At 37.7% G+C, this 26,581-nt stretch overlaps 1 long non-coding RNA gene across 2 annotated transcripts in view; it reads right to left on the bottom strand.

Moving 5' to 3' along the window:
- Nucleotides 1-19,939, bottom strand: part of LOC141515269 (uncharacterized) — a 29,125-nt gene extending 9,186 nt beyond the window's left edge. Inside the window, exon 1 of one of the 2 annotated variants that reach the window (XR_012476291.1) lies at nt 19,873-19,939. This is a non-coding gene — a long non-coding RNA (uncharacterized LOC141515269). The remainder of the gene's footprint in view (nt 1-19,872) is intronic. The other variant, XR_012476290.1, reaches the window with a different exon arrangement.
- Between the last annotated feature and the right edge of the window lie 6,642 nt (nt 19,940-26,581).

Genomic DNA, 26,581 nt, shown 5'->3' with positions numbered 1-26,581 from the left:
TGACCCAGATACAGAATTCTTCATTGGAAGAATGCTGGATCTGCTATTCCTCTTCCCCTCCCTTCTATGAAGGTGTTGCTCAATTCAGGAACATCACACACTCCAACAGAACAGATGATCTCAGATGGGGCACTGGGGAATCCCAAGGCCTCACTCTTACAAAAATCTCTGGTCAGGGACATTGTCTTCTTGGCCCACAAATGCTCCCCCCTCTTCAGCTAGACACAGTATATAACCAAAGTACCCTTATTAATACTTCCTATAGATATGCTGTAGCCCCTCCTCATACCTATCTTGCCTGCTCGTCAGGACTAACCACCTTTGTGGACACCAAACAATTCCTTGAGAAAAAGGACTATTGTGTCCTTGTCTCCCTTTTTCCTCACCTAACTGTCCACTACCCGGAGGAATTCCTCCAATTTTGGGAACATGGAAGGGGTACCCTTATCAGAGACAAAAGAGAACCCCTGACAGCAGTTACACTCGTGGTCCTGATTGGACTTGGGTTTGTTGGCTCTGGTACAGGTATTGCCTCCTTAGTCTCCTCCAATGCACAGTACACCCAGCTTAGCGCCGCTATTGATAAGGATCTCTCAGAACTTCAAGCAGGGTTAGAACACCTAAAAGATTCTGTTGCCTCTTTAGCTGAAGTAGCATTACAAAATAGATGTGGTCTTGATTTGTTATTTTTACAACAGGGGGGACTCTGCATGGCACTAAAGGAAGAATGCTGTTTTTTTAAGGATAAACTTGGCCTGGTAGAAGACAGTCTGCAAAGGGTTAAGGATAGCCTGGAAAAAAGAAAAAGGGAGAGAGAGAAAGGTGAGGCATGGTATAAAAATTGATTTTCCACATCCCCCTGGCTCTCTACTCTGCTCCCAAGCCTTCTAGGCCCGTTAATTGGCTTCCTAATTCTAATTTCTTTTGGACCATGGGCCTTCAGGAGACTGACCAACTTTATCAAATCCCAAATTGACTCAGCCCTTGGAAAACCAGTTTCGGTCTTATACCACCAATTGAAAAGCCAAGGGTCCTGTGAGGACCTCCAAATGGAACCCTTGAGGTTCGCTGCTCTTACACCTCGCCCACCTTGGTATGCGCGCATCTGCTCAAGGAAAGGCACCCCCTAAGGGCTGCAGTGATACCCAATGACGGGATTTAGTGCGACTCCATGACTTGGGAACATTAGATCCTACAGGAGATAACAAGGACCTCGCTAAGGTCCCCTCCTGGTCACGGATACCAAGCATGAAAAACAAGTTGCACAGCCTAAGACAGGGATCCTGCCCATAAATTTAATACAAAAAAGGGGGACATGCCAGGGGCCAAGAAGCCCCATAAGATAAAAAGAGCAAACAAAATTCCAGACATACCAGGAGCCAAGAAGCCCCATGGCAGATAAGATAAAATGAGCAAACAAAATTCCAGGCATACCAAGGGCCAAGATAAAGGAAAGAGGTCTCACCCTCCGTTATCAAGAACAAACTGACCACAGACTATCCCTTCTCTCAGGCCAAGGCATACCAACTCCACCCCTAAGCTAACTCCCTTGTTCCTTCTCTACAATATATAAGCATGTACTTTTTTCAAATAAACTCAGACCTTATCCACCATCCTTGGGTCTCACTCTCCTTATTCTCACCCATTCCTTTTCAGGCTGGGTCCTCCTCGACACCCCACTTTTCTGTCCCGTGGGTCGGGGCAACATTTATTACCTCTGGGATGTAGGAAAAATTGATCAACTTTTCTGGAACTCAGTTTCAAAGAAAAAGAAAGAGGAAAAAGAAGAAGTAAAAGAAAGAGAGGAGGTGAAAGAGCAAGAGATAGAAAGAGAAGGGAGGAGAAAATGAGAAGGAAAAGAAAGAGGAGAAAATACTCATTCAAATATATGAGATATTGTTTATAATAGGACCCAAATTCATTGTGTGATTCTATACTTAGGATCCAGAGCAAATTCTCTCTTCTCTCTCCCTCAGATTTCACTTAGATGTTTTCTGCCACTGTCTCCTTTTTTACTCATTTTACATGATGAAAAAAATCTTTTTTTTGCAAGGTAATGGGGTTAAGTGACTTGCCCAAGGCCACACAACTAGGTAATTATTAAGTGGATTTGAACTCAGGTACTCCTGACTCCAGGGCTGGTGCTCTATCCACTTTGCCATCTAGCTGTCCTATGATGGAAAAAAATCTTACTCTTTACTGAAGTTTACCTCTCTGCTTCTTCAAATGATCCCACTCCATATCATCCCTTTTAATAGACAGCCTCTTCAGTTCAAAGTAGAATTCTAAACATCACCTCTTAGCCTCCTCCCTTCCTAATTATTATAAAAAACAATAATATCCTTCTAACTCTTCAGACCACAATCTAGGAGTCATCCTGAATTCATTATTTCTTACTCCTCATATCCAATATTTTGCCAAGGTCTATTGTTTTCATCTTTGTAATACCTGTTACATATATCCTCATCTCTTTATTGTCATCACTTTAGAGTAGCCTCCTCACCTCATGCATGGATTATTGCAATAGACTGCTATTGTGTCTTCCTGCTTCAAGTTTCTTCCCATTTCAATCTATCCTCCATTCAGCCATTAAAATAATTTCCCCAAAATTCAGGTCTGATCACATCACCCTTTCTCACTAAATTCCCGTGACTTACTATTGCATGAAGGCTCAAGTAGAAAATGATGTTTGATATTCAAAACCTTTCTTAATCTAGCTTTCTTCTATCTTTTCAATTTTCTGAATGAAATTTGTCTAGCCTTTCCTGTAATATTAAGAAACTATTACATATGCTTGTCTGACATTTTCTGTGGATCTCTTGACTTCCTCCCCATTGTTCAATCTAACCCTCTTCTCAAATGTAAATTTGAGATAAATGTAAATATATATATTATATTTATATATACTATGTTAATTTTATAATAAAACTATGGATATATATTTATGAATGTAAATTTAAGATAAACTAAACTAAAAAAAACAACTTTAGCTCTTTCTCCACTGGTCTGGCTCTTAGCCTTCTAAGGTATATATCTGACTCCCTGGCACATCTAGGTGGATCACTCCTTGATCCCCTCCCCTTGACTCCTCCCTGTACAGGAGGTAGGATCCCTATAAAGGTTCAGCACCCCTCTTCTCCATGTTGTTGGATCTATGTGATTCCAGTCCATATGCCTGTCTTATGGCTATTTACATTCCCTATCCTTTTTTCCTTTCTTTATTGTTTTTGCTGTTCTTACCAGATGTGCTAGTAACTATTTCTTTTGTTTAAACTTACTATCTTCTTAAAAACTCACTTTCTTCAACTTGCTAAAGAACTCTCTGAATTAAACTGAACTTTTTTGCAGAAACAATTAAAATTTAAGCCTTTTCTTACCCTCCTGAGTCAGAGTCTTAAATGATTTCTTCACCCAAAATGAATTCACATCAATCCTCAAGCTCCCTCCCCCAAACCCATTCTGCCAGCTTCATTCTTACACCTTGCAACCTAACACATATCCTTCATTTGCATGATACTGGCCTCCTGTTTGTTCCTTTCATGAGATACTCCATCTTTCTGCTCTTGATATTTTCACTGGCTGTCCCCTAGGCCCAGAACAATCTCCTTTCTCCCCCTATGATTATTGACGTCCTGGATTAAAAAGTTCCTCCTAAAATCTAATCTGCAAGAAACTTTCTCACTCCCCTCTTCATTATAGTACCTTTCTTCTGGTAATTAATACTTACTTTTCCTGTACATAATTTAGTATATATATATATATATATATTAGTTTCCATATTATTTCTCTATTAGATTTATAAACTCCTTGAGGGTAGTGACTGTCTTTTGCCTTTTTCTTAAACTCTCTACAGTTTAGCACAATGTACAGAAAACAGTTGCTTAATAAATGCATATTGATTGGTTGATTATGACCCTAGTAAGACAGAAAATTTTTTGCCAGTAATTTGAAGTAAAGCGACCATATCTGTTTTAGGAAAGATTATTCTTTCCTGTGTGACTCCTACTGTACCCTTATGCTATAAAGAAGCAACCAAAAACATCAGGATAATTCCAAGGATGTTGTATTAGAAATGATATTAAATCTAGCAAATGTATTTTTAATCAGAATAAATTTAACAAACACAATCAAAAAGAAGGATGGGACAGAATAGAGCCCCATAGGCTTTTTTTCCTCTACATGTTACTGCTTCCGGCTAAGCAAATTCCTGTGATTAAACGCTCATGGTCACATGTACCAACAAACTTGTGTATTCAGACACAAATCATCTCTTACAGAATTATAAGAGGGAATGGAAAATGGAACAGGCACCAGCCACTGACTTAGGAAAAATATCACCTTCTTCAAAAGAGGAAGAAAAGGAGAGAGAATGGAAGGAAGGAATGAGTTTCATTAAATGATTTCTGGGATTACTTCAAGCTCTGAATGATCTAATTGCCACTGGGATCTTTTGGGGTCACCAATTAAAGATAGAATTTTGGGACAACCAAGAAATGAGGTTCACTGAAAGATGAATGAATTCATACTCTCTGATATTTTAAAGCTGCTATATTATAAAATATAGCAAAGTAAATTGATTAAAAAACCTTTTCCTCCCAAAGGGTCAACAAGCACTTTAGGGCAGGATGAATAACAAAAGGCTAGGTATGGTTGCTTGGTAGACAGCAATTGAGATGGGGGGGAGAAAAGGAGAGGTAGGGATAAAGACAGTCAGAGAGAGTTGACTGGGCCAGAGAGAGAGGACCATCACTGAGCGGAGATCCAGTCCAGGTTTTATAGCCTTGTCCCTTATCTGGGTACTGAGGGCCAAAGGGGAAATTCCTCCCCCTTACCACTGAAACCAAGTAGAGGGTTGAAGTCTGGGGGTTGGAAATGAAGAGGCAGAATACAAATATTACATTAAACAATGAAGCGATAGGAGTCAATTTACATCTCAAGAGCAAAGATCCTTCCTCACCCTTAACAAGATTCTCAGATATAACAGTATTAAAAGATTATAGAATTAGTTTCTGATAATAATTTTTCTACATTCATAATTCTCTGCATCAATCTCGTTTTTATAATCAAAAGACTAGTGAACAAATCTATTTCTCTATTTATATCAATAGCCCACATTTGCATAAAATTGTAAAGATCATTGGGAAAAACTGTACAAAAACTGTGGGCTATGTGTTTAAGGGAAACAACTCCCCAGGAGTAGCCACATTAAAGGTCAAATAAATATAGCCTACTGAGTTGTATATTATTAAATAAAAATAGACTGTTCAGCTGAGTCTTTCTAAAAGGAACCCCCCCCCCCCATTTTAAACCTCCAGTCCTTTCTAGATATTCAGAGACCTTAGGTTTCACTGAAATGATCTGATAAGATTAACTACAGGAAAACCTCCGTACAGGAATATATCTAATTGTGGGTGACACCAAGTTTACTCTAAAGTTAAATGATTTTTCCCTCCAAAATCATTTGATATCCTGTCATTATTATTCAATTTCTCAACCTCCCAAATAAGGGAAGCTATAGAGCAGATTCACTTACAGGCTCTTTTAGTAGTGTAAAACCTTATTAAGATGCATGTGTATTTCCTAGTTGACTGGGAATTCCATGAGATAATATTAATTAAACTTTTTGTTATAAATGACTCATAATTATAAATATTTAGTCCAGAGTGATTAAAATATCTTTTTTTATTAATTAAATAACTTTTTCTGCAGAAAAGGACCATTTTCCCTAGTGGAAAAGGTCCCAAATTGCAACAATGTCTAGCCTTATATGCATTATGAAAGTTTTTTCTTCTCTACTGAGTCAGTCACTAGTCATCAGGGTTATAATCTAATCCATATGCTCACCTCATAAACATTTTCTAATATGTTTTTCCTACTTTGGTCATTATAGCAATGAGCACAGAAAGTGTATTATAATAATATGTATGAATTTCATTAAGCAGGTACACTTGTAGAGGACAGGGAGTTGGAGCTAGTTTTTGACCTCTCCCCTCTCTCCACCCAAAAATGCTTAATGTCTGGTGAGGGGACTTCACTCAGCTCAGTGATTGGTCAGGGTCATTTTTTGGGGGTCTTACATTGATATACCTGCATGGAGGTATAATAGTCATAGGCAGACTCCAGTCTTTATAATGCATGCATATACATATATATATATATATATATATATATATATATATATATATATATATATATCTATACATACATATTTACTATAAATATATAGATATTTGCATATATAGTATATACATACACACACACACAAACATATATATATATATATATATATATATATATATATATATATATATATATTAAATGAACAATTTATTACATTCCATGGAAACCAAATGCCCTTACATTCCTCACATTTTTAAAAATTTTTCTGACTTTGCCTTTTGATTTATTGATTATTGGTCAATTGAATCTAAGTGGGAGGAATTACTTTCCAGGAAACTCCTAGGATCTTTAGGTTGAAATGTCCCCTAATAGTCACAAAACACTTTTCATATCATTATGTCACTTGATCTTCACCACAACTATAAACTGACTGCTATCCCAATTTTTACAGATGTGAAAACTGAGGATTAGAGTAGTTAGTGATAACCATGAGGTCTTACAACTAATGAATACCTGAGGCATGATTCAAATCCAACTCTACCAATTCAAATGCTTTGTAAAAAAAATAGACAACAATCAATACAGGATTGTCCTCTGTATCTCTCAAATAATCATGTGTCTAAGAAGGCTTTGTTACAATTAGCAAATTTTTTTTGCAAAAGTCTTCCTAATTCCTTCTCCAGTTCTTATACTCTCAATGTATGTATAGATAGTTTTCTTACATTTTAAATAAAGATGAGAAATACAGTTTAAATAGAGAGACCTGTGAGTTAGTAGCTCACTTCAAAAAACATTTTCTTAGTCAAGACACTGCTAGTTGCTGAAATATTCTACAACTTTATTTTAGCAATAAAACTGTCTAAAAATTCTACCTTTCTTTTTACACATTCTCTTTGAAATAGTTTGAAAATTGTTCTCTTTGTGGCCTTAAATTATATTGCCTTCAGTAAAGAATTTTGAGACAATTAAAAGCACAGAATGATAAGATCCTGATTCTTTTAGACAACCAAAAAAAAGTAATGTTTTCATAACTTTAAAGCATATCTTTATAAAAATAAGTGAGGTGATAATTTGGGGGCATGACAGTTCGGGGGATGACCAGGAAACTTCTAGACAGGGCATCAAACATGCTTCTACTATCTCTATTTACATAATAATATTCAAAATATAGTCAGAAAAGAGTTAATAGTCAATTTAACACCTTTTTGGAATGCTAATGAAAACTATGCTTAGGCTCATTTAATTCTGTAACCAGGTATGGTTGATTTTCTCCCTAAGGGTAGGAAAGAGTGTGTGTGGGGGGGGGGGAACTGACATACAATAAGATAACTTTAACTCTATAGTCATTATCACAATTTCATCTTTAATATAAAACAGATATTTTCTAGGTGATACTCAAACACTTAGATTATTTGCAAATGCAAACAATTCAGAAGGACCAGAACTCTAATGAGTGCTATAACTGATGATTCCAAAGGACTGAAGATGAAACATAGTATCCACATCTTAACAGAGAGATGAAGACTAAGTGATATTTCTTGGACATAGTCAATGTGAAAATTTGTTTCACTTGAATATACATATTTATTATAAGGCTTTCTTTTTCTTTTTCTTTTCCAATGGGTAGAAATAGAACAGAAACAAAAAGACAGACAATGCAAAGAAGAAAACAAAAAGAAATCCAGAAACACAGAAACATAGCTTTGAGAAGTACAGATGGAGTTTAAAAAGAAAAACAAGTTACACATCAATCAATCATCATCCATTAAGTACCCAACTATGTGTAAGGCACTATGTTAAGAACTAGGGTTAGTTAATAAAAGAGGAAAAACACAGTCCATAATCTAAAATGACTCTCAACTAATGGAGAAGATGTCAGGGAAATCATTTAAGAAGAAAAAGTATTTCAGATAAAGAGGAAAGCCAGAGAAAAGAACCTGGAGCAATGTTCATTGAACATCTAGGATATCACTTAGGATTGAGGAGTACATTTGGGAGATGGTGGGTATACAATATAGAAGACTGAAAAGAAAGGGTGGTACTAGGATATGAAGGACTTTATGTGCCAAACAGAAAATTTACTCCTGGATTCTAAAGGGAGGCACTGAAAATTTTTGAATACCGGGGTAACATGATTAGACTAATCACTTTGTTGGTAGAATTGAGAATGAATTGGAGTGGGGAAAGAATGTTAGCAGTCAGATCTACCTGCAGGCAAATTCTATGCTCCAGGTATAAGGTACCTGTTGAGAGCTTTAAAGAGGGTGATGGCAAAATCAGAGGAGAGATGAGGGCATAATGAGAGATGCTACAAAATTGAAATCAAGAGATCTTAGCAAGAGATTGGATATAAAGAGTGAGAGATTATGAGAAGTTGAAGATGACAGTTAAATTGTAGGGGCTTAGAAAATGGTAGTTCCTTGACATTTAATAGGGAAAGATAATGTATACAGTTTTGGAAATGTTGAGTTTGTATTGTTGTTCAGTCATTCAATTGTGTCTGACTCTCCATGAACATAGTCTAGAAGATACAGACCTTTGTTGGCAAAATGCTATCTTTGCTTCTTAGTATGCTGTTCAAATTTCCCATAACTTTACTACCAATGAACAAGTGTCTTAATTTAATTGACATAGAAACCATCTGCAATGATCTTTGAACCTAAGAATATAAAATTTTATACTGCTTCCATTCCTTCTCCTTCTTTTTGTCAGAAAGGGTAGCTAGGTAGTATAGTGAAAAGAACCTTGAATCTGGAGTCAGGAAAACCTAAGATATTTACTAGTTGTGTGACCCTAGGCAAGTCAATTAACCCTGTTTCCCTCAATTTCTCATCTGTAAAATGAGCTGGATAAGTAAATGGCAAACCACAACAGTATCTTCGCCAGGAAATACCCAATGGGGTCACAAAGAGTTGGACACAATTGAAATGACTGAACAACAACAATTTGCTAAGAACTAATGGGACCAACTGCATGTCAGTTAGACTCCAATCTTTTATACTGTTTTCTTTTAGTCTCCTCATGAGGCTTCTTAATTTTAAATGAGATTATTGATGTTTTTCCTGGAAACCTTAATGCTTGGCTTTTGATTTGTTCTGCCTAGAAGTTTGCATGGTATACTCTCAAGATAAGTCAAATGAATAAGGTGACAATATACAGTCTTGTCAAAGTCCTATTCTAACCTTGAACTAATCATTTGAATCATTTTCAGTTTTATTATTTCCTGACACAAATGCAGATGATTTCTTAAGAGACAAGTAAGATAATTTGGAGTTTACATCTCTTTGAGGACTTGCCACAAGTTTTAGTGTCAATGAAAAGATTTCATTTTTTCAGGAACTCTCTAGCTTTCTCCATAATCCAGCTTATGTTAGCAATTTGGTCTCTAATTTTCTGCCTCTTCAAAAGTCAGCTTGCTCTTTTGGTAATTCTTGATTTACACATTGTTAGTTTGTAGAATCTTAAGTATAACAATATTGGTGTGTGAAATAGTACAATTGTTTAGTAATTTGAACATTCCTTGGTACTGTCTTTTTTTAGCTTGTGTTTAAAATGTTTACTAAATAGTTTGAAAGGTTTGAAAGGCAACTGGAGATGTGCAACTAGCTATCAGCAAACAGGACAGTGTGGACAAGTAGATTCAAGAATCATCAATATAAGAGTTGATCATTAAATCCATGGAATCTAGTGAGGTTACCAAATGAAGTAGCATAAAGGGAAAAGAGGAGAGACTCTAGGAGAGAATTCTGTGATTAGAAGATGTAATCTGGATGAGTATCCAGCAAAGGAGATTGAGAAGGAGTTTTCAGGTAAATAGGAGAACCAGGAGAGAGCACTGTCCCGAAAACCTAGAAAAAGAGAACTTCAAAAATAGAATGATCAAGAGTGTCAAAAGCTATAGGAAGTCAAGAAGAATAAGGACTGAGAAAAGTCAGTTGGATTTGTCAATTAAGAGAACTTTGAGGGAAAAATAAAAAATGATCACTGGTAACTTTGAAGACAGCAGTTTCTGTTGATTGATGAAGTTGGAAGGTAGAGTGTTGAGCTTTAAGAAGAGAGAGAGAGAGAGAGAGAGAGAGAGAGAGAGAGAGAGAGAGAGAGAGAGAGAGAGAGAGAGAAGGGAAGGGAAGAGAAGAGAAGAGAAGAGGAGGGGAGGGGAGGGGAGGGGAGGGGAGGGGAGGGAAGGGAAGGGAAGGGAAGGGAAGGGAAGGGAAGGGAAGGGAAGGGAAGGGAAGGGAAGGGAAGGGAAGGGAAGGGAAGAGAAGAGAGAAAAAGCAACTATGGTTAAACTTTTCTAGGAATTTAACTACAAAGGGCAGAAAAAACAAACAACAATAGTAAATAAGGATGGCAGAATCAAGTATTTTTTTTCTGAGGATAGCAAGGCTGGATTTGAACTCAGGTACTCCTGACTCCAAGACCAGTGCTCTATCCACTGTGCCACCTAGTCACCCCCTAAATTATGAGAAGCAATGAAACAGTTAGGAAGAGCTTTTGTGAAAAGGAGGACAGTAAGTTGATAAGGAAAGTATGGAAGTATTTCCTAGCATCAGTAAGGACACAGGTGAGGCTGTTTTATACAAATTTGTAGTCATAAGAAAGTCATAAGATTTTATCTTTATTCTTCTACAAGTCTGTAAGAAGAAAGAAAGCAGATATTGGGAGTGACTCAAGTCTGTGGCTTGGCAATATGATAATAGGACTAAAAACTCAAGAGAAGTTGACAAGTGTAGAGTTGAACTGGTTCACCAAAGGGTCAAGATGGAAAATGAGGAAGAAAGGGACTAGTGCAAGATTGATGACTTGAAAGAGAAATGAGGCGTCAAGGCATTAGAGGTCATTTTATAGACAAAGTAAGTTTTGATGTGGGAAGGCAGAAGGAAAAATATAATAGATTGTGATCTGACAAATGAATTTCACAGCTCTTGAACATGGATAGATTGTAGTGGGTAAGGATAAGATCAAGCAAATGACCATTTTTATGACTCAGATGGGTTGGAGGAAAAAGTCATGGTGTTTGAAAGGGTGTCAATATTTATAATGATGTCTACTAATATGAGAGCAGAAACTGGGGAAAAGAGAAAGATTGAGAGTGAGGTACTGAACTCAGAGAAATGGAAATTTCTGAAGGTTGTAGACAATAGAGACAAGGAATTTGATTGGATAATTCATGAATAATGTAAGCCTAAAAGAAAGATTGTTGAGTAATGGAGGAAGAGGGAAAACTTGGAAGTGGCAATGGAGAGAAAGTAATATTTCACCTTCCCTCCCTGAGCTGAGGGAAATTAGTAAATATAATAGTATTTAATACATAGGGTAGTCATGGAGACTGCCATCAAGGTACGGTTGTCAGAATATAGAATGAGTGAGAGAGTAAAAGATTTGAGATAAAGGCAAGTTTGTTGCCTATGAAGCAGGCTTTGCAGAGAAAGGGAATGTTTCAATCAATCAATACACATTATTTATCACCTACTATGTTAAACCCTGGAAATGAAAACAAACAAACAAAAAAGGGCAAAAGACAATTCCTTCCCCCAAGGAGTTTACAATCTGATAGGGGTGGCAAGGTACAACCAACAAAGACAAAGCAAGCTATATACTGTAAACTCCATATCATGGCATTTGATATTTTCCCACATTTTGACTCTGATACTTACCTTCTCCCAATCTTATTTCACATCACTTCTACCATGAATTCTATATTCCAAACAAACAGAATTAATAGCCATCCTTCTATTTGATACTACATCTTCTGTATCCATGCATTCATACAGATTTTACCTCACAGCTAGAATGACCTTCCTATGCTTTTCTACCTTTCAGAACACTTTTCCCTCAAATAAATTTACTGAAAGAATCTGTTTAATAAAAGAGCACTGGGGTGGCTAGGTGGCGCAGTGGATAAAGCACCAGCTCTGGAGTCAGGAGTACCTGGGTTCAAATCCGGTCTCAAACACTTAATAATGACCTAGCTGTGTGGCCTTGGGCAAGCCATTTAACCCCATTTGCCTTGCAAAAACTAAAACTAAAACTAAAAATAAAATAAAAGAGCACTGTACTTTAAAGATGGCTGCTTCACATTGTAGTCCATGATGAGCTCATTGATACATAAATTCTTAGTGTTGAAGGATGTGTGAAATTATATATCAAATAACTGCTAAAGTACTGGTAGACAATTATAGAAGAACTATTGTGGTCATAATTGACTTCATGCTAAGAACATCAAATCAATGTCTTCAATATGCCTATAACTTTTCTACCCCTGAACTTCTGATCATCCTACTTCTTATTGTGGAATTTGGGCCCACTTTTCTGCCTTATAGTCTTAGCCTTTCTTTTAGAGGTTATCCTTAAATATTGTTGCTTTCATGAAGCTCTCTCTTATCTTTCCATCTTGATGAGATCTTTAAAATTGCCATTCTTTGACCCTCTCTTCTGATACTTAGCATTTGCTTCACAGTATTGTAGTTATTTGTGTTCCTATTATTTTCCTCATCTAAATTATAAATTCTAGAAGGGAAATCATCAAATTTTAATAATTTCTGTATCCTTCCTTGAGCTTTGTATATGGTAGGTGCTCAACAAATGTGTGAAGTGATTGAATGAAACTGGCATCATGTATAGGAAGAAATAGATCTTTTGTCTATTTTAGTTCAAACATGCAAATATACTATCTGTGGAGTATTTTGGTTTGCTTGTTTAAACTTCATGTTTTTAAATTAGTCACTTCTGTCCCCTGCATCACTTTGTAAGGTGATAACTAAGTTCCTAATTCTGAGATCCTATCACATGTAAATTCTATTTTTTCAGTGGGATAGGTTTAATTTATTTTAATAATTTCTTTTGAACAAGCTAATCTGGAAAGGAAAATTATAAAGCCTATTTGGCTCTCAGATATTAGATGATGCTATCTGCTAAGGTTTAAGGATCTATTTCTTCCTCACCAATTTCACAGGATAACTTTCCATTAGTACCTATCAGTTTAGGGTAGAAAGGACACATTGCCGTTTTAATCTTGAGTATAACTGATTCAGACTTTTTACAAAAGCAATGTCTCAGTGTTTTGATAATGCAGAAATTGGTGGTTTTGTTTGGGTGGTTGATACAGAGCTTAACCCCTTTGTATTATTAGTCTGTAAGGTTTTGTGGCATGGAAAATTCACCACCTTACAGAAAACCCAGAGATGAATTTCTCTAAACACCCATCTGACACATAGCCTATAGTTGACTTATACTATTTTCTACAGATAAGTAATATGAAATAAATGAATTGGGCAGCTAGTTGGCACAGTGTCAAGTCAGGAGGACAGGAGTCTGAATCCAGCCTCACACACTTGACTCTTACTACTAGCTGTGTAACCTTGGGCAATTCACTTAATCCTGATTGCCTGATATCCAGGACCATTTCCAGTTGTCCAGAATTCATATCTGGTCACTGGATCCAGATGCCTCTGGAAGAGAAAGTGAGGCTGTTGATGTACCATAGCACCCCCTCATTCAAATCCAATTCATGTACTTGTCATAGTATCACCTCCCTGATGTCTGTGTTCTTCAAGAATGAAGGGCAAAACATCAAACAGAAAAAGTAGTGTGAAATAAAAAAAATAAGTGGTTTTATAATTCAAAACAAATATGGTCACTAAAGGCATACCAATATTTCAGTATCTTTCATCTTATTTTTCCCCATATCTTGGAAAGAGGGACTATTAAATGAGATTACCCTGGAAGTTCTTCTATACTTCACATTCACCACATTTCTCTACCCTTATCTGGTTTTCTTTTCTCAGTCACTATGCTTTAGTCAGATCCAAATACAGAATATATATTAATGTCAAGACCTGGACCCAGATCAAATGTAAATATTTGTTCCTTCTTTAAAATCTGTCCATAATCATTCTCCAGTTTGGAGATTGATTTTAGAAAAACAAGAACAAGTTCTTTAAGGAAACTAATCTCCTGATCCTCCTTGATGCTTCATTTCTGATTCATACCTATACCCTGATTGTTGAATCCCACCTAAAAAGTCTGCTACAGTGAGATGTATTGAGGGATCCCTAGTAGCCACAGGATTCTAAAAACAAGTAACATGAACTTCACAGGACTTTCCACTCTTCTCCTGAATTTTGTACCATATTATGAAGACTAGAGGAGATATAGATCCAGACTTCCTGAATTCTTTGTCTAAAGATTGGTCTTACAGATATGTGAATTGAAAATAACTTGGAAAATTCACTTTGTTCCTTATAATTATCTGTTCCTAGAAAAAGATGACTAAGCTGTCCTAGAATTCTTATTTTTGGAGTGACCCAAGTACTATTTAGGACTAATTTAGGATTATAAAATATGAACATACAACCATATGGCACATGTTCTACCATGCATTATTTATTTATTTACATTGACCAAATACAAATAATAAAATGCTAATTATGGTCTCAAAGCATTCTTCTTGATTTTCAAGGGGATATAATTTCATTATGCCAAAGTCATATGAATAGAATTTATTGAAATATGACATGTTCAAAGAGGAAAACAATTTTCCACAAAAGAAAATTTGGATTGGGTAAATCTTTCCTAGCCACATATGCCTAGACTAAAAAATGATAAGGCCACTCAGAGATAAATAAAGCCGAGCAACCTTGAACTGTCCCCTCAATTCTCTGAAACCAATAGAGAATAGGCATGAGGACAAGGAAAGTGACTCTCAATATCATTAAACAGTTAAATTATTTCATTTGATCCTCAAACAACTCTTTCAAATATACAAAAAAATTATTAGGTAAATTTCTTTGTTTTTCTTTTTTCTTCCCTTCCACCTGCCCTAGATAAATATGTGTTTATGTTTGCATGTATGCACCCATGTATATACATACATGTATGTGTACATATAGTTTACATATATAAACATGTATATGTATTTATGCATATATAATTATATATATTTATCAATCCTTCTCTGGATGCAGATAGTATAATTCTTTATATGTTCTTTACAGTTCATTTGGGTATTTATATTAGGAAAATAATTTTTCAACTAAAGTCATTCTTAAAATGATATTGTTGGAAACTCACATGAGCTCTTCTCTAAACCCCTCAAAATACCTTAAATAATGACTAAACAAATTGCATAGTGGTAGAACTAAGAAAAAGACAGAGCAAAACATATTCCAGTCCAAGAGAATTTTGAAGATCTGTGGGAAAAGTCTGTTTCCCTGGGGTGAGAAAGGAGCCTAGTGCAACACAGATTGTGACAACATGGGACTAGACTGAACAATCTAGAAACAGATAATGGGGCAATTGGGTGAGTGGCAACTGTGGTGGTTTTCTGGTCTCTCAGTCTAGAGACCACCAAGGACAATGTGGAAGGTCAACAGGAAAAGTCTGTCTCACCACAGGGTGAGAGTCAAGTACAGTCCAGTGCAGGTCACAACTGCAAAGACTCAGTCCCAGTGAACTAGGAGCAATACTGGAGCTGCTGAATCAACCACAGCAAGCTGCTGCTCCCGAAACTCTTGGCCCACAGATGGTAAGGGGGCCAGAAGGAGATTACAAGGTAGGACTCTGTTGTTTTGCCCAAATTCAGTTCTGGGACACAGTCCTGGATCCCAGACCTCAGGAAAAGAGGAAGCAGTACTACAACAGAACTTACTGCCACAATGCAGTGGGAACCCTCCTCAAAATTCTAAGGAAAAAAGGAGGGCGGGTGGTCACCCACAGACAGGAACAAAGACCAGAATAGTAAAAAAAATCTCTCTTTAAAACATACCACCTTGGAAAGACTGAAAACTTTCCAGTCCCTAGAAGTATCTTTGCAAACAACTACAAAAACCCCCAGGAACTTGGAACCATATACTCTCCATCCAGAAAGCATAACCTAAACAAAGAATTAAAATCAAATGGGAGGGGGAGTGACCAAACAACAGAAGGAAAAAACATCTGAGCATGAAAAGTAACTATGTTGATAAGGAAAATCAAAACACATCAGAAGAAGATAACAAATTCAAATCTCCTACATCCAAAGCCTTCAGGAAAAATATAAATTGATCTCAGGACATGAAAGAGTGCAAAAAGAATTTTGAAAATCAAGTGGTAGAGGAAAAACTGGGAAGAGAAATGAGATTGAGGTGGGAAAATCAAGAAAAATGAGTCAGCAGCTTGGTGTTAGAGCTAAAAAAAATACTGAAGGAAGTATCTTAACAGTCTGACCCAATGGAAAAAAGAGACTCAAAAAGCCAATGAGGAGGAGAATGCCTTAAAAAAGTAGTATTGGTCAAATGAGAAAGGAGGCACAAGAACTCACTGAAGAAAATTATTCCTTAAAATTTAGAATTGAGCAAAGGGAAGCTGATGACTTTGTGAAAAATCCAAAAAAAAGAGAACCAAGAGAATGAAAAACTGGAAAAAAAAATGAAAATCTCAAACAAAAAATAAGTGACCAGAAAACTAAATTGAGGAGAGATAACTCAGACTATCTGAAAACCATGATCTTTCAAGAAATTATCAGGGGGGTGGAGCCAAGATGGCGACAAGAGTGGAGGGTGTCCTAGGAGCTCTCTCATAAATCTTTGAAACTAAGGACTTTAACTAAATTTTTGAGAGACAGAACCCACAGAGGGACCCAATGAGGCAGTTCTCCTACTCAAGGTAACCTGGAACAGAGCAGAAAGGGTCTGCTCTCCAGGGTTGGAGGGGCAGCCTGCCAGAGGGGTGGCCTGCCAGAACAAAAGAAATTCAGCCTCCTGGAGGCAGCCCCAGGGCACTGGGAGCAGCACGGGACTTTCCTGACCTGCACCCTGGGGAGCACCGGGCGCGGGGACCAGCGGGGGACCTCTGCCAGAGTGAGCACTTGAAGCCCAGCCCTCAGGGCACACAGCAAGCTTCTTGGCCACTGCATTCCAGATACAGGAAACAGAAGCAGGCGGAGCTGGTAAGCAGGAGCCCCCAGGGCATGAGCCCATTGAACCTAGGGAGGGGAATGAAGAGAGAAAAACTGCTGAGCTCTGTCCTCTGTTCCTGGAACAGGACTCTGGGGTTCTGACCACATTCATATCCTGATCACAGTCCAGGCCCCCCCACAGAGCAGCAGGGCCACCCCACACCTGAGCCCCATGGCAGAAGAGGGGATCTTGTGGTCATTTACAGGCCAGGAGGGAGGAAAGAGCCTCACACACTGAGACTCTTGTGGGAGTGTCCCAAAAGTTCAGGAAGCACCCCCAAAACAAGCTTAGACTGGGAAAATAAGCAAGCAGAGAAACAAGAGAAACACCATTGAGAAATACATTATCTATGAACCCAAGAAAGATCAATCTACACAGTCTGAAGATGAGGAAGCACAAGCTCCTGCATCTAAAGACTCCAAGAAAAATAGAAATTGGACTCAGGCTATAACAGAGCTCAAAAAAGACTTTGAAAATCAAATGAGGGAGTTAGAAGAAAACCTGGGAAAAGAAAGGAGAGAGATGCAGGAAAAACATGAAAATGAAGTCAGCAGCCTAGTCAAGGAAATCCAGAAAAATGCTGAAGAAAATAGCATGCTAAAAACCAGCTTAGGTAAAATGGATAAAACAGTTCAAAAAAAGTTATTGAGGAGAAGAATGCTTTAAAAAAGCAAAACTGGCCAGATGGAAAAAGATAAGAAAACTCTCTGAGGAGAACAAATCCTTCAGACAAAGAAAGAATTCAGGGAGATGAATTTACCAGAAATCAGGAATCAATACTTCAAAACCAAAAAAATGAAAATTAGAAGAAAATGTGAAATATCTCATTGAAAAAACAACTGATGTGGAAAACAGACTTAGGAAAGATAATTTAAAAATTATTGGAATACCTGAAAGTCATGATCAGGAAAAGAGCCTTGACATCATTTTCAAAGAATTACTACACGAAAATTGCCCTGATATTCTAGAAGCAGAGGGCAAAATAGAAATGGAGAGAATCCACTGATCCCCCAGAGAAAGAGATCCCAAAAAACCAACCCCTAGGACTATTATAGCCAAGTTCCAGAACTCCCAAGTCAAAGAGAAAATATTACAAGCAGCCAGAAGGACACAGTTCAAATATCGTGGAGCTGCAGTCAGGATCACACAGGATTTAGCAGCAGCTACATTGGAAGCTCATAGGGCTTGGAATATAATATACCAGAAGGCAAAAGAGCTTAGAATGCAACCGAGAATCAACTACCCAGCAAAAATGAATGTTCTCTTCCAGGGGAAAAGATGGACTTTCAATGAACCAGGGGAATTTCAAATGTTCCTGTTGGAACGGCCAGAATTGAACAGAAGGTTTGATCTTCAGATACAGGACTCAGGTGAAGCATGGAGATTGGAGGAGAGGGGGAAAATATGAGGGACTTAATGATGATGAACTGCATATATTCCTGCATAGAAAAATGACACTGATAATACTCATATGAACCTTCTCAGTTAATAGAGCAGGTAGAAATAGCTTTTATAGTTGAAGCACAGGAGAAAGCTGAATTTGAAGATAAAATATGGAGTAAAAATGGAGTCAATAGAAAAAAGGGAAATGTAATGGGAGAAAGAAAAAGGAGAGGGGATATAGGTCAAGATATTTCACATAATAAAATTTTTCTTTATTACAATGAGCTACTGCAATGATACAGAAGGGGGTAAGGCAAGGGGGAATGAGGGAATCTTCGCTCTCATCAGAGGTGGCTAGGAGAGGAAACAGCATATATACTCAATGGGGTATAGGCATCTGGAGTAAGAAGGAGGGGGACAGGGGGAAGGGGGAGTGATGTGAGTGATGGAGGAGAGGATGGACCACACGAGGAGAGTGGTCAGATATAACACATTTTCTTTTTTACTTCTTGTAAGGGGCTGGGATTGGATGGCCTGTTGGGGACCATAGAGTCAGGTGGATGCTGGACCTAAGGGGTGGTATGGGGGCTCAGGGCCTCTTGGCCCCAGGGCCAGGGATCTGTCTGCTGCACCACTCAGATATGCTACAGCAGAGTCAGAATGAAAGGAGAGAGAAAAATGTAGTACATGGTAGTGGAGAAAATGAAAGGCAACAGTGGAAAATTATGGAAGTAACTTTTGCCATGGACTTATAAAGAATGTGACCCACTCGCGATAGAGTTGTTGGTGTTGGAACAAAGACTCAAGCACATTTTTTATTATTATTATTTTTGGGGGGAGAGCAGGGCAAATGGGGCTGGGTGGCCCACCTGGGGTCGCATAGCAGGGTGATCGTTGGGTGTCTGAGGCCGGATTTGGACCTAGGTGCTCCTGGCTCAAGGGCCAATGCTCTGTCTGCCACCTAGCCACCCCTACTATTATTACTATTTTATTTTATTTTGTTTTTTGTTTTTTGCAGGGCAGTGGGGTTCAGGTGGCTTGCCTGTCACACAGCTAGGTGATTGTTAGGTGTACGGGGCAGGATGTGGGCTTGGGTGCGCATGACTCCAGGGCTGGTGTTCCATCCACTGCGCCACCTGGCCATACCTACAATTATTACTATTTTTTTATTTTAATTTTTTTTCTCTCCCCTTTATCGCTCAAGTGAATCTATATTTTTTGGGGGGAGGGGGCATTTTGTTTACTCTTAAACAAGAATATTTTATTAATGTATAAAAAATTTGTACAAAATGATAATAAATAAATATTAAAAATTGAAAATAAAAAACACACACACAAAAATAAATAAATCTTTCTTCTGTTAAAAAAAAGAAATTATCAAGGAAAATTGATTTTGATAGCAGAAGGTAAAATAGAATTCAAAAGAATTTACCAATCACTTCCTGGAGATGCCAAAATGAAGACTTTCAGGGATATTATAATCAAATTTCAGTACTCCTAGGTGAAGAAAAAATATTTCAAGCAGTCAGAAAAAACAATTCAATTTTCATGGAGTTACAGAATAACAAAAGATCTATTAACTACTATATTAAAGGATTGTAAAACTTGGAATATGATACACCAGAAGGCAAAAAGAGCTTGGATTACAACCAAGAATCAACTATCCAGTAAAATTTAACACATTCTTTCATGCAAAATGATGCACATTCAATGAAATAGGAGACTTTCAAACTTTCCTGATGAAAACTCCAGAGCTAAACAAAAAATTTCTTCAAATAAGATATTCAAGGGAAGCATAAAAAGGGAAACAGGAAAGGGAAATCATAAGGAATTTTATGATGTTGAACTGTTTATACTCCTTCATGGGAAGATAATACTGATAACTCATATGAATTTTCTTATTTATTGTGCAGTTAGAAGGGTCATAGACAAGACCCAGGTGGAACTGAATGTGAACAGATACTCTATTAAAAAGATGGAGTTAAGGAGAGAAAGAGAGAGGAATGTATTGGGAGAATGAGAGAGGGGGAGGTAGAATGGAATAAATTATTCCACATAAAAGAGGCTAGTAGAAGCTTTTGCAAAGAATGCAAAGAAGTAGGAGAGGAGATAAGCGGGGGTGGGGGGGGAGCAAATGAGACAATTCTCATCACAATTAGCTCAGAGAGGGAATAACATACTGTTAAATCTGATATTCTTTAAATTTGAATTAATACTTGTGATCTATATAATTCTGATCATAGTCTCATAACTAATAGTTTTAAAATGTCAATCTGCTATGTAAGGCCTGTCTCCTACAATGTTGACTTGGTCTGTGTCACTGTTATCTGTTCATCTCAATGACAATAAATTCCTTACCTGCTCAACAGACCTCAAGGTAAAAAAAAATCTTGGATAAGGAGAGAAAATCCTATTGTTATTTGTAAAATATTTACTCTTCAGCATAAATGGAATTCTTGTCAATAGGAATTTTAAGCAAAATTTGAGAGAATCATATTGTAAAACCATGTCATATATTTGAAATCTCATTGATTACTTAACTCAGTTTTTATGATTCTTTGCTCTTTCTGTATAAAATGCCCCCCAAATTTTTAAATCAGAGTTGTCATTCATAAGAATGCCATCCACTCATGGGTTTTGGTAAGATCCTAGAGGATGAAAGTTCATTTATAAAACTAACTTTGTTATTTTATTTTAGCCTAAGAAAATTATGGTCTACAGTAAGCACTCTGGTGTAGTGGATAAAGCACCAGCCGGGGAGTCAGGAGTGCCTGGGTTCAAATCCCATCTCAGACACTTAATAATTACCTAGCTATGTGGCCTTGGGCAAGCCACTTAACTCCATTTGCCTTGCAAAACCTAAAACAAACAAACAAAAAAACAGTAAGCACTCAATTGAGTATAGAAATCTATTTTACCCAACAGCATAGTAACAGGGGGAAGCAGATGGGAGTAAGGGGAGTAAGAGAAGTAAAGGGAGTAAGGGTAATAGAAGAAAGGGACAATTGTAGGAGGAGTTAGGAAGATGCAAAACATTTCTGAGGAGGGACAGGGTTAAAGGAGAGAAAGAGAATAGACTAAATGGGGCTTGGGTTATAGAATGGAGGGAAATACAGTTAATAATAGTAACTGTATATAAGTGGGATAACATTGAAAAAAGTTTCTCTAATAAAAACCTCATTTCTCAAACATAGAGAACTGAGTCATTTATTAAAAATAAGAGCCATTGATAAATGATTAAAAATGATCGTTTTTCGAGATAAGGTTATCAATGCTATCTATGATCATATTTTAAAAAGGGTTAACTTACTATCCATTGGAGAAATGCAAATTAGAACAATTCTGAGGTATAGCATTATACCTATCGAATTGACTAATAGGTCAGAAAGAAAAGATGACAGATATTGAATGGAATGTATGGAAAATTAAACTTTAATGAACTGTGGAGAAATTGTGAAAAGATTCAACCATTCTGTAGAGTAACATGGAACCTTGGTGGAATGCTATTCTGCTATAAGAAATGATGATCAGTGTTCTCCCAGTAAAACCTGGAAAGTCTTACAAAAGTAGATACATTGTGAAGTGCATTATATACAAAGTAATAGCAATATTGTAGGATGATCAGCTGGGAATGACAGCCTTTTTCAGCAGTGCTGTGACCCAAGATAACTCTGAAGGACCTATGATTCAATGCATTGAGAGAGAGAGAGAGAGAGAGAGAGAGAGAGAGAGAGAGAGCGAGAGCTGATGGTTTCTGAATACAGATTGAAGTATACTTTTTTTTAACTTTTTTTTGAGGGGGTGGGGGACTGTTTTCTTTCACAACATGACTGCTATGGAAATTTTTTGCATGACTACACATTTTTAACCTATGTTAAATAACTTGCTATCTCAATAAGGGGCATGGGATGGGAAAAAGGGAGAGAATTCGGAAATCAAAATTTTACAAATGAAAGTAAAACTTTATTTTTACATATACCCAAGGAAAAAGAAAAGAAAAGAAAAAGAAAAAAAGCCACCATAATATTGCTGTAACTGTAAACAGTGTTTTCTTGGTTCTGGTTCTTGGTTCTCTCTTCAGTCTTTTCATAGTTTTTTTTTCCCCTAAAATTAATGATTTCATCATTTCTTATAGCACAGTAGTATTCCATCACAATCATATACCACAACTTGTTCAGTCATTGCCTAATTAGTAGGTATCCTTGAAATTTCCAGTTCTTTGCCTCCACAGAGATACGCTTTAAGCATTCTAGATTATATAGTTTCTTTTCTTTTTTCCCCCACTAATGATCACTGGAAATATATGATGGAGTGGTATTACTGGTTCAGATGGTGTAGATAGTTTAATAACTATGGGCATAATTCCAGATTATTCTCCAAAATGACTGGACCATTTTCCAATTCTACCAATAATGAATGTGTCCCAATTTCTCCACATTTTTTTCAAACTTTTGTCACTTTATCCTTTTATCATTTTAGCCCATCTGGTAGTTGTAAAATGATATCTCAAGGTTGTTTTTTTTCTTTTTTCTTTTTTTAGCAACTTTTTAATTTATTTTTTTATTTTCATTTTGTACAAATTTTTTTTACATTAATAAAATATTCTTCTTTACAAGTAAACAAAATACCCCTCCTCCTACCCCATGAATATAGATAGACTTGTTTGGGCGAAAAAAGTAAAGGGGAGAGGAAAAAAATTAAAATAAAAAAATAATAATAGTAATAATTGTAGGTATGGCCAGGTGGCGCAATGGACGAAGCAACAGCCCTGGAGCCACAAGCACCCAAGTCCACATCCAGCCTCGTAAACCCAACAATCACCCAGCCGTGTGACATGCAAGCCACCCGATCCCCACTGCCCTGCAAAAACCAAAAAAAAAAAAAAAAAAGAAAGAAAGACCCAAAATAAAATAAAATAATAATAATAGTAGGGGTGGCTGGGTGACAGACAGAGCATTGGCCCTTGAGCCAGGAGCACCTGGGTCCAAATCTGGCCCCAGACACCCAAAGATCACCCTGCTATGTGGCCCCAGGCAGGCCACCTAGCCCCACTTGCCCTGCACCCTCCCCCCAAACAATAATAACAAAAAATGTGCTTCAGTCTTTGTTCCAACACCATCAGCTCTGTCATGGGTGGATCACATTCTTTATGATAAGTCCATCACAAAAGTTACTTCCATATTTTTCCAACGTTGCCATTGCTGATCGCAACTCCCTCCTTTCTTATTTCTCCACTACCATGTACTATATTTTCTCTCTCCTTTCACTCTGACTCTGCTGTAGGGTCGCTGAGTGGCACAGCAGACAGATCCCTGGTCCCTAGGGCCAAGAAGCCCTGAGCTTAGGACCAGAATCCACCTGGCCCTGTGGTCCTGGGCAGGCCTTCCATTCCCAGCCCCTTGCAAGAAGTAAGAAAGAAAATGTGTTATATCTGACCACTCTCCCCCCATGGTCCATCCTCTCCTCCTTTATTCACATCCCCACCCCTTCCCCCTGCTCCCCCCTCCTTCTTACTCCAGATGTCTATACCCCATTGAGTATATTTGCTGTTTCCTCTCCTAGCCATCTCTGATTAGAGCAAAGTTTTCCTCATTCCTCCTTGCCTCCCCCCTTCCATATCATTGCAATAGCTCATTGTAATAAAAAAAAATCTTATGTGAAATATCTTAGACTATTCCCCCTCTCCTTTTTCTTTCTCCCATTCCATTTCCCTTTTTTCTATTGACTCCATTTTTACACCATATTTTATCTTCGAATTCAGCTTTCTCCTGTGCTTCAACTATAAAACTCCCTCTACCTGCTCTATTAACTGAGAAGGTTCATATGAGTATTATCAGTGTCATTTTTCTATGCAGGAATACATACAGTTCATCCTCATTAAGTCCCTCATATTTCCCCCCTCTCCTCCAATCTCCATGCTTCACTTGAGTCCTGTATCTGAAGATCAAACCTTCTGCTCAGCTCTGGCCATTCCAAAAGGAACCTTTGAAATTCCCCTGCTTCATTGAAAGTCCATCTTTTTCCCTGGAAAAGGACATTCAGCCTTTCTGGGTAGTTCATTCTTGGCTGCATTCTAAGCTCTCTTGGCTTCCGGTATATTGTATTCCAAGCCCTACGAGCTTCCAATGTAGCTGCTGCCAAGTCCTGTGTGATCCTGACTGCAGCTCCACGATATTTGAACTGTGTCCTTCTGGCTGCTTGTAATATTTTCTCTTTGACTTGGGAGTTCTGGAACTTGGCTATAATATTCCTAGGGGTTGGATTTTTGGGATCTCTTTCTCTGGGGGATTGGTGGATTCTCTCCATTTCTATTTTACCCTCTGCTTCTAGAATATCAGGGCAATTTTCCTGTAGTAATTCTTTGAAAATGATGTCAAGGCTCTTTTCCTGATCATGACTTTCAGATATTCCAATCATTTTTAAATTATCTTTCCTAAGTCTGTTTTCCATATCAGTTGTTTTTTCAATGAGATATTTCACATTTTCTTCTAATTTTCATTTTTTTGGTTTTGAAGTATTGATTCCTGATTTCTGGTAAATTCATCAATCTCCCTGAATCCTATTCTTTGTCTGAAGGATTTGTTCTCAGAGAGTTTTCTTATCTCTTTTTCCATCTGGCCAATTTTGCTTTTTAAAGCATTCTTCTCCCCAACAACTTTTTGAACTGTTCTATCCATTTGACCTAAGCTGGTTTTTAGCATGCTATTTTCTTCAGCATTTTTTTGGATTTCCTTTACTAAGCTGCTGACTTCATTTTCATGTTTTTCCTGCATCTCTCTCCTTGCTTTTCCCAGTTTTTCTTCCAACTCCCTCATTTGATTTTCAAAGTCTTTTTTGAGCTCTATCATAGCCTGAGCCCAATTTCTGTTTTTCTTGGAGTCTTTAGATGCAGGAGCTTGTGCTTCCTCATCTTCAGACTGAGTATTTTGGTCCTTCTTGGGCTCATTTGCAAAATATTTCTCAATAGTCTTCTTTTTGTTTCTCTGCTTGCTCATTTTCCCAGCCTGGGCCTGGTTTGGGGTGTTTCTTGAGCTTTTGGGACACTCCCACAAGGGTCTCGGTGTGTGAGGTTCTGTCCTCCCTCCTGGTCTGTGAATGACCATAAGCGCCCCCCTCTGCCAAGGGGCTGATGTGGGGGGGGGGGGGCTGCTGTTCTATGGGGGGGCCTAGACTGTGGTCAGGATCTGAATGTGGTCAGAGCCCCAGAGTCCTGTTTAAGGGGCAGAGGACAGAGCTAGGCAGTCTCTCTTCACTACCCTCCCTCAGCTCAATGGGCTCATGCCCTGGGGGCTCCTGCTTACGGGCTCCGCCTGCTTCTATTTCCTGGATCTGGGCTGGGGAAAGAAGATGCTGCTTGCTGTGTGCCCTGAGGGCTGGGCTCCATGTGCTCACTCTGGCAGAGGTCCCCCGCTGTTCCCCCACTTTGTGCCTGGTGTTCCTCAGGGTGCAGCTGAGTAAGCTGAGACCCCCAGCACCCTGGGGCTGCCTCCGGGAAGCTGAGGTTCTTTGGCTCTGGTGGGCCGCCTCTCCAACCCCGGGAAGCAGAGCCTTTCTGCTCTTTTCCAGGTTACCTTGAGTAGAACTGCCTCACTGGGTCCCTTTGTGGGTTCTGTCTCTCGAAAGTTTAGTTAGAGTCCTTAGCTGATGAATTTTATCAGAGAGCTCCTAAGACTCCATCCCTTCTTGTTGCCATCTTGACTCCGCCCCTCCTCAAGGTTGTTTTAATCTGCATTTCTCAAATCAATAATGATTTAGAGCATTTTATATGATAATAAATTATTTATATTGACTATAAATTGTTTTTATTTCTTCATTGGAAAACCACCTATTTACATCTTTTAACCATTTATCAACTGAGGAATGACACATATTCTTATATATTTGAAATATTTTGCATATTGCTTCAAATATATAATATGTATTATTAATGCAGATATGTATTAATTTCATTTTTCTGTGGTACCTTTTATCAAAATTTAGTTGCCTATTTATATCTTTAATTATATACCTTTTTAACTATAACTGCCTAAGATAATAACTGCTACCCTTGCTTTATTTTCGTCAGCTGAATCATAATAAATTCTACTCTCAATCTTCAATTTTAACTGTATTTATCTCTTATTGTTAAATGTCTTTCTTAT

Source organism: Macrotis lagotis, chromosome 1 (genome assembly GCF_037893015.1).
Source record: "Macrotis lagotis isolate mMagLag1 chromosome 1, bilby.v1.9.chrom.fasta, whole genome shotgun sequence".
Taxonomy (NCBI): Eukaryota; Metazoa; Chordata; class Mammalia; order Peramelemorphia; family Peramelidae; genus Macrotis; species Macrotis lagotis.
Note: the sequence above shows the minus strand (reverse complement) of the source record. Positions and strands in the feature narration are given on the sequence as shown.